Source organism: Tachypleus tridentatus, chromosome 9 (assembly GCF_004210375.1).
Source record: "Tachypleus tridentatus isolate NWPU-2018 chromosome 9, ASM421037v1, whole genome shotgun sequence".
NCBI lineage: Eukaryota > Metazoa > Arthropoda > Merostomata > Xiphosura > Limulidae > Tachypleus > Tachypleus tridentatus.
The window spans coordinates 30,318,960-30,328,351 of NC_134833.1; positions in this window are offsets into that span (position 1 = coordinate 30,318,960).

Sequence of the window (9,392 nt, forward strand, 5' to 3'; positions counted from 1 at the left end):
TTACTCACCAGTTATCTCTAGTCATTCTTGTTATTTTCTATTACTCACCAGTTATCTCTAGTCATTCTTGTTATTTTCTATTACTCACCAGTTATCTCTAGTCTTCTTGTTATTTTCCATTACTCACCAGTTATCTCTAGTCATTCTTGTTATTTTTATTACTCACCAGTTATCTCTAGTCATTCTTGTTATTTTCTATTACTCACCAGTTATCTCTAGTCATTCTTGTTATTTTCTATTACTCACCAGTTATCTCTAGTCATTCTTGTTATTTTATATTACTCACCAGTTATCTCTAGTCATTCTTGTTATTTTCCATTACTCACCAGTTATCTCTAGTCATTCTTGTTATTTTCTATTACTCACCAGTTATCTCTAGTCATTCTTGTTATTTTCTATTACTCACCAGTTATCTCTAGTCATTCTTGTTATTTTCTATTACTCACCAGTTATCTCTAGTCATTCTTGTTATTTTCTATTACTCACCAGTTATCTCTAGTCATTCTTGTTATTTTCCATTACTCACCAGTTATCTCTAGTCATTCTTGTTATTTTCCATTACTCACCAGTTATCTCTAGTCATTCTTGTTATTTTCTATTACTCACCAGTTATCTCTAGTCATTCTTGTTATTTTCCATTACTCACCAGTTATCTCTAGTCATTCTTGTTATTTTCCATTACTCACCAGTTATCTCTAGTCATTCTTGTTATTTTCCATTACTCACCAGTTATCTCTAGTCATTCTTGTTATTTTCCATTACTCACCAGTTATCTCTAGTCATTCTTGTTATTTTCCATTACTCACCAGTTATCTCTAGTCATTCTTATTATTTTTTATTACTCACCAGTTATCTCTAGTCTTCTTGTTATTTTCCATTACTCACCAGTTATCTCTAGTCATTCTTGTTATTTTCTATTACTCACCAGTTATCTCTACTCATTCTTGTTATTTTCCATTACTCACCAGTTATCTCTAGTCATTCTTGTAATTTTCCATTACTCACCAGTTATCTCTAGTCATTCTTGTTATTTTCTATTACTCACCAGTTATCTCTAGTCATTCTTGTTATTTGCTATTACTCACCAGTTATCTGTAGTCATTCTTGTTATTTTCTATTACTCACCAGTTATCTCTAGTCATTCTTGTTATTTTCCATTACTCACCAGTTATCTCTAGTCATTCTTGTTATTTTCCATTACTCACCAGTTATCTCTAGTCATTCTTGTTATTTTCCATTACTCACCAGTTATCTCTAGTCATTCTTGTTATTTTCTATTACTCACCAGTTATCTCTAGTCATTCTTGTTATTTTCTATTACTCACCAGTTATCTCTAGTCATTCTTGTTATTTTCTATTACTCACCAGTTATCTCTAGTCATTCTTGTTATTTTCTATTACTCACCAGTTATCTCTAGTCATTCTTGTTATTTTCTATTACTCACCAGTTATCTCTAGTCATTCTTGTTATTTTCTATTACTCACCAGTTATCTCTAGTCATTCTTCTTATTTGCTATTACTCACCAGTTATCTCTAGTCATTCTTGTTATTTTCTATTACTCACCAGTTATCTCTAGTCATTCTTGTTATTTTCCATTACTCACCAGTTATCTCTAGTCATTCTTGTTATTTTCCATTACTCACCAGTTATCTCTAGTCATTCTTGTTATTTTCCATTACTCACCAGTTATCTCTAGTCATTCTTGTTATTTTCCATTACTCACCAGTTATCTCTAGTCATTCTTGTTATTTTCCATTACTCACCAGTTATCTCTAGTCATTCTTGTTATTTTCTATTACTCACCAGTTATCTCTAGTCTTCTTGTTATTTTCCATTACTCACCAGTTATCTCTAGTCATTCTTGTTATTTTCTATTACTCACCAGTTATCTCTACTCATTCTTGTTATTTTCCATTACTCACCAGTTATCTCTAGTCATTCTTGTAATTTTCCATTACTCACCAGTTATCTCTAGTCATTCTTGTTATTTTCCATTACTCACCAGTTATCTCTAGTCATTCTTGTTATTTTCTATTACTCACCAGTTATCTCTAGTCATTCTTGTTATTTTCTATTACTCACCAGTTATCTCTAGTCATTCTTGTTATTTTCCATTACTCACCAGTTATCTCTAGTCATTCTTGTTATTTTCTATTACTCACCAGTTATCTCTAGTCATTCTTGTTATTTTCTATTACTCACCAGTTATCTCTAGTCATTCTTGTTATTTTCTATTACTCACCAGTTATCTCTAGTCATTCTTGTTATTTTCTATTACTCACCAGTTATCTCTAGTCATTCTTGTTATTTTCTATTACTCACCAGTTATCTCTAGTCATTCTTGTTATTTGCTATTACTCACCAGTTATCTCTAGTTATTCTTGTTATTTTCTATTACTCACCAGTTATCTCTAGTCATTCTTGTTATTTTCTATTACTCACCAGTTATCTCTAGTCATTCTTGTTATTTTCCATTACTCACCAGTTATCTCTAGTCATTCTTGTTATTTTCCATTACTCACCAGTTATCTCTAGTCATTCTTGTTATTTTCTATTACTCACCAGTTATCTCTAGTCATTCTTGTTATTTTCCATTACTCACCAGTTATCTCTAGTCATTCTTGTTATTTTCCATTACTCACCAGTTATCTCTAGTCATTCTTGTTATTTTCTATTACTCACCAGTTATCTCTAGTCATTCTTGTTATTTTCCATTACTCACCAGTTATCTCTAGTCATTCTTGTTATTTTCCATTACTCACCAGTTATCTCTAGTCATTCTTGTTATTTTCCATTACTCACCAGTTATCTCTAGTCATTCTTGTTATTTTCCATTACTCACCAGTTATCTCTAGTCATTCTTGTTATTTTTTATTACTCACCAGTTATCTCTAGTCATTCTTGTTATTTTCCATTACTCACCAGTTATCTCTAGTCATTCTTGTTATTTTCCATTACTCACCAGTTATCTCTAGTCATTCTTGTTATTTTCCATTACTCACCAGTTATCTCTAGTCATTCTTGTTATTTTCCATTACTCACCAGTTATCTCTAGTCATTCTTGTTATTTTCCATTACTCACCAGTTATCTCTAGTCATTCTTATTATTTTTTATTACTCACCAGTTATCTCTAGTCTTCTTGTTATTTTCCATTACTCACCAGTTATCTCTAGTCATTCTTGTTATTTTCTATTACTCACCAGTTATCTCTAGTCATTCTTGTTATTTTCCATTACTCACCAGTTATCTCTAGTCATTCTTGTAATTTTCCATTACTCACCAGTTATCTCTAGTCATTCTTGTTATTTTCCATTACTCACCAGTTATCTCTAGTCATTCTTGTTATTTTCCATTACTCACCAGTTATCTCTAGTCATTCTTGTTATTTTCCATTACTCACCAGTTATCTCTAGTCATTCTTGTTATTTTCCATTACTCACCAGTTATCTCTAGTCATTCTTGTTATTTTCTATTACTCACCAGTTATCTCTAGTCATTCTTGTTATTTTCCATTACTCACCAGTTATCTCTAGTCATTCTTGTTATTTTCCATTACTCACCAGTTATCTCTAGTCATTCTTGTTATTTTCTATTACTCACCAGTTATCTCTAGTCATTCTTGTTATTTTCCATTACTCACCAGTTATCTCTAGTCATTCTTGTTATTTTCTATTACTCACCAGTTATCTCTAGTCATTCTTGTTATTTTCCATTACTCACCAGTTATCTCTAGTCATTCTTGTTATTTTCCATTACTCACCAGTTATCTCTAGTCATTCTTGTTATTTTCCATTACTCACCAGTTATCTCTAGTCATTCTTGTTATTTTCCATTACTCACCAGTTATCTCTAGTCATTCTTGTTATTTTCCATTACTCACCAGTTATCTCTAGTCATTCTTGTTATTTTCCATTACTCACCAGTTATCTCTAGTCATTCTTGTTATTTTCTATTACTCACCAGTTATCTCTAGTCATTCTTGTTATTTTCTATTACTCACCAGTTATCTCTAGTCATTCTTGTTATTTTCCATTACTCACCAGTTATCTCTAGTCATTCTTGTTATTTTCCATTACTCACCAGTTATCTCTAGTCATTCTTGTTATTTTCCATTACTCACCAGTTATCTCTAGTCATTCTTGTTATTTTCCATTACTCACCAGTTATCTCTAGTCATTCTTGTAATTTTCCATTACTCACCAGTTATCTCTAGTCATTCTTGTTATTTTCCATTACTCACCACTGCTCTATCGTTATATAATTATAACTGGTTCATAACACTTCATTTACTTCTGCGTTTCTTATTGTTATCATACAATTTCCAAACATATCGTGAAGCCACTGTTACGAGCAATAACATTTGATTTGTTATATCTCACGTTCTCCGGTGGCAAAGCGGTACGTCTGCAGATTCTCACCGGTAGAGATCTGGATTTGATACCCGTGGTGGGCAGATCACAGATAGCCATTGTGTAGCTTTGTGCTTAACTATAAACAAATAAACGAACATTACTTCTCATTTAGTTTTCTATTGTTCTTTACAGTCTTGTAGTGTAGTAACATACTACACAGCTGTTGTTATTATTACTGTTGTAGGCAGGCCACCTAGTTGGTCAGCAGTACGTTTCAGGACACGCAATGATAATATCCGTGGTTCGATTTCCTGCTAAAGAAAAAATTAAAATGTTGTAGGAAAGACATCTTTATACAGGGGCGAACTGACCGTAACAGTGGACAGTGCAGATACCGGGCAGCTCAGAAACCCTCCCTATCCGTCACTGTATTTACCTTCCACTATCATAGGAACCAACGGACATTTATTTCGTCGATATCAACGGATGAATGGCGGTAAGGAGGGGAGGAGGCGTGATTCATCAGCACTAGGGAAGTAAGTAGTTAGGGAAGAGAGGTTATTGAAATATCAATTGAGTTCGTAGAATGAGAAAATGAATAAAAGAATAGATTCTTCTGAGGAATACCTGAGAATCCCTGAAAGTTTCCTAGTAATCACAGATCATTTAGAAAATTCAAGTCACGGACAAATTAATTCTAACTCTCGATCACAGTAAGCAACCTACATAGTTCAAAAATGAAATGTAATCTGGTAACGAGCATAGCTTATCAAGTACATTTCGGCCTCTACATTTCGACACACAGTTACACAACCCCTTTCAAACATGTGGTCAGCTTCCGGTCAGTTACCTCTTTCTTTGTGAACCTGACGATGACCGAAGAAGGTCGAAACGTTGTTCGCTCTTCTATGTAAAATATTTTCTCAACCCAAACGAGCCGTTTTTGCATATAAATTTCTCAACAAGTGGGTTTCTCGACATCACTGAGTACCAACACCAGATTAATGCATGGGCTTACCGGACTCACACTAATTAGGAGGCCTCAATCTTTGACTATAAATTTATTGCACGTAAAGGTTCTGTCTCGAGGGGGCCTCTGTAAGTTGAAAAGCCTAGGGCTAATAAAACACTTAATCCGTCACTGGTTAGTACATACAACCGATAAAACTGAAGAAGTTGCAGAGTCTAAATTAAAAACGTTCTTTTATAATTATCTAGGGTTTGAAAGGTCATTTTACTCTAGCCTTTTAAACAAAATGTGTAAATCCTCCACTGTGTACAATAAATTTTGAAATGTCTTATTTATGAGTTACACAGCGTCCTAGCTGCTTTATTGTATAGATGCATTGTTACCAAAGTAAAGAGAAATAACGTTATACACAGATGTTTTAGTGATTGTCTCGCAGGCTCAACACAGCTTGTTGGATCTGTTCCCATAAAACAGTAACCAACACAGGCTCTAACACATGAATCACTTAACTTTGTGTAAACCGACACAGGGTCTAACACGTGAAACACTTTCAAACTGAGATAAAACTGTTTGTCGTGAATTGCTGTTTAACCTCAAGGAAGAGGGTGTATATACAGCGAGGTCTGGATAAAGGGCCATATTTTTCACGTAACTGAACTGAATTTAAAATATTTTTCAAAGGATACTCTAATAGAGATGTGTGAGAAGTGGGGGCGGTTGGATAGAAAAGAATCCACAATAGCATTTCACCTCTTCCATCCAAAATAGTGCACACATTTTCAATAAATACCCTGACCGTTACTCGAATAGCAACAACAAAGAGTCAATCGTAGTCTGTCGTCTATTCTCATGTGCTGACCTGCACTGTGTTGTTAAAGTTTACTCACCACAACGTATGTCAAACCCGAGATGCATGTATGTGCCTTAAATCTCACTTCTTGACACATTCCCTAAACTTTGAAAAATACAAAGGGATCAGTTGACATAAGGGTTGGGGGTGACAATCGTAAGGCCGATAAGAATGGTCATAAATTTATTAGGTAGCAGTGTAAACACGGTAGAGCTTCTACAACTGGCCACTGGCCATTCACGTTAAAGACCAATATATTTTGGACACAAGCTTTTGAAGCAATTATCTCAATGTGTTCTTTTTTTCCAAAGGTGGACAGCTCTGATACACATGATTGTTTAATACATCTTTCAGTTGTTCAGGATTCGCTTTTACCAACGGATCATAAAGAAACTTGCAGTTGTCAACTCACAGCGCTTTTTACTTTACAGAAATAAAGTAAAGTATTTTAATATCCGGTTAAGAAATGAAAGTTTGGGAAACTAGTGTATAAGTTTAGGCTTGAACACCCTCTCACACACGTAATACGTGTGTGAAATTTATTTTTATCAATAACTGATAATTTTAATCAGCTGAGAATCAATTTTGAGAGTGTAATGTTTCTATTACGCTAATGACACTTAAAATAATCATACAAAGGTGTATTATTCTCAATTGGCGGCTGTACTAAATCAGCTAAAATCAGGGGTTCGATTCCCCTCGGTGGGCTGAGCAGATAGCCCGATATGGCTTTGCTATAAGAAAAACAGAAACACACACACACTCAATTGGCGAGTTTTATATATTCTGTTGTGCATATTTAAAAAGTTCTGAAAGTAATAGTTATACATAGAAGTTATTATCATAGTATAGAATAGGTTAATAAAGTTTTGTGAAATACAGATATTCTTTGAATTCCTTCTCTTACAAAACAGATAAGAGAAGACAAAAACAAAAAGGGCTGGCATGGCCAGGTGATTAGGGCACTCGATTCGTAATCTAAGGAGCGCGGGTTCGAATCCCCGTCACACCAGACTTGTTCGCCCTTTCAGCTATGGGGTCATTAATATATTGTGACGGTCAATCCCACTATTTTTTGGTAAAGAGAAGCCCAAGAGTTGGTGGTGAGTAGTGACGAGTAGTTGGCTTCCCTCTAGTCTTACATTGCTAAATTAACGAAGGCTAGCGCAGAAAGCCATCGTGTGGCTTTGCACGAAATTCAGAAGATAAAACATAGAAAAAAAGCGCTAAATTTACAGACTTACAATGCTAAATTCCTGAGCTCGATTTCCCGCGGTGCACATAATGCAGATAGCCCAATGTGTAGCTTTGCGCTAAGACAAACAAAATTATTTACTCTAGATACTTACGGTACTTCTAATTTGGGATTTTTTGCAATATCCCTTTTCCAAATTATCCGTGAAGTTAATAAATTCCATTTAAGACCGTACAGTAGACAAAGTTCCTTTGTTTTTTTTTATTTTTCGCAAAGTTACACGATGACTTTCTGCGCTAGCCGTCTCTAATTTAATACTTTAAGACTAGAGCGAAAATAGCTAGCCACCAGCTACCACCGCTCTCTAATGGTCTACTCTAGTCTGATCTATTAGTGGTATTTGACTAGCATTCTTATAACACATCACTTTCGGAGCGCATTTTTGCCACATTGGGATTTTAAACATGAAAGTCTTGGTACGCTAAATCACTAGGTCATGCCCGACCGGGAATATTTTGGACATTTAAGCAAAAATCTGTTATATACCGGACGGGGATACACTGTTTATCAGTCTTCACCTCCATTCGCCAGTTTCACATAAGAAATAAAAGAATAGCAATAGATACACAATTAAGAAACAGAAATTAGGAGAGCGAAATGTGGGAGCTCAAGCCCACAACGTCTCACATCTATATCACCGTTCATGAAGGGTTCTACTTCCGCAGTCACCTCTAACACCTAGGGTACATTTTATAATCCCACACTGTACCTTTTACCCTCGGATCTTCTTAGTTGATGCAGTGTTTTGTGTTTATTTTTGTTTACCTTGTTTTTGGTTATAACAAACTAATATAATTAGTCAGAGGTTTGAATTTGCTGTTTTTAACGCAGTTCTTCCTTGTGATTTTACTTATTTATTTAACTTCATTAAAATGTATTTATTTTCACATATGTATATATATATATACACGTACATACAATGTGAACATCAAACACGCACTTCATTAACCACCCAACAATCACTGCTGATAGTGTGTGATATTTTAATAGAATGTTGGTCTTTCTAGGTTAAAGGTTATACTAGATCTTTAAATCGAGGATTTTGTCTGAAAACAAGAGCAGGTCAAAAACAATTGTTTTATTAATCTGTGTCTGTTTTTATAAACTCACTACATAGGCTTACCAGAATGCCTCTATCTACCTGATCGGGTGTGGCCTAAGTTTGTACGTGAATGGATGTAGAATCAAAACTTAAGGGATCGAAACTGAGACGTGAATACACTCCGAACTTTCAATTGAAGGTACATTATAAATGTGACAGTAAATTTCATTATTCGGCTCAGAGAGCTCTATAAATCATTACGGCGCTAGCTGATTGGCTACTTTTCCACTAATCAGCATTTTAAAATTAGAGTGACTATACATGAATACTAAAGGTTTCTGATCTAATCATTTAATATAAGTTCCAATTCTCTATAAGCTAATGCTTGTTTGTTTATTAATTTAGCGCAAAGCTACACGAGGGCTATCAGCGATAGCCGTCCCTAATTCTTGGGCTACTTTTTAACCAATGAATAGTGGGATTGATCGCAACATTATAACGCCCCCTCGGCTGTTTGGTGTGATGGGGATTCGAACCCACACCCTCAGATTACGAGTCGAGTGCCTTAACCACCTGGGTATGCCGAGCCTCGTGATTTTTAAGACCAACCTTTCGGAAGAGCATGTCATATGTTAATTAAATGATGTTTATGTATAAGCTATTGTATTTTGCAAATAAAAGATTTTGTTGAAATATAAATAAATTGTATATAAAATATTTTAATGTAATAAGATAAAAACATAGCTATATAAATAAATTGAAATCGAATAATTCAGTTGCAATGCAATCACGAACGTGCGTTCATTGACACGATTGACTGTATGTTTATCATCGTAAATTTTCTTGTTTCAAGCTCTGTTCACACGTCGAGAAGTATTCTGTGTAGGTATTTCAAGATAATATTATCATATGATCACTGA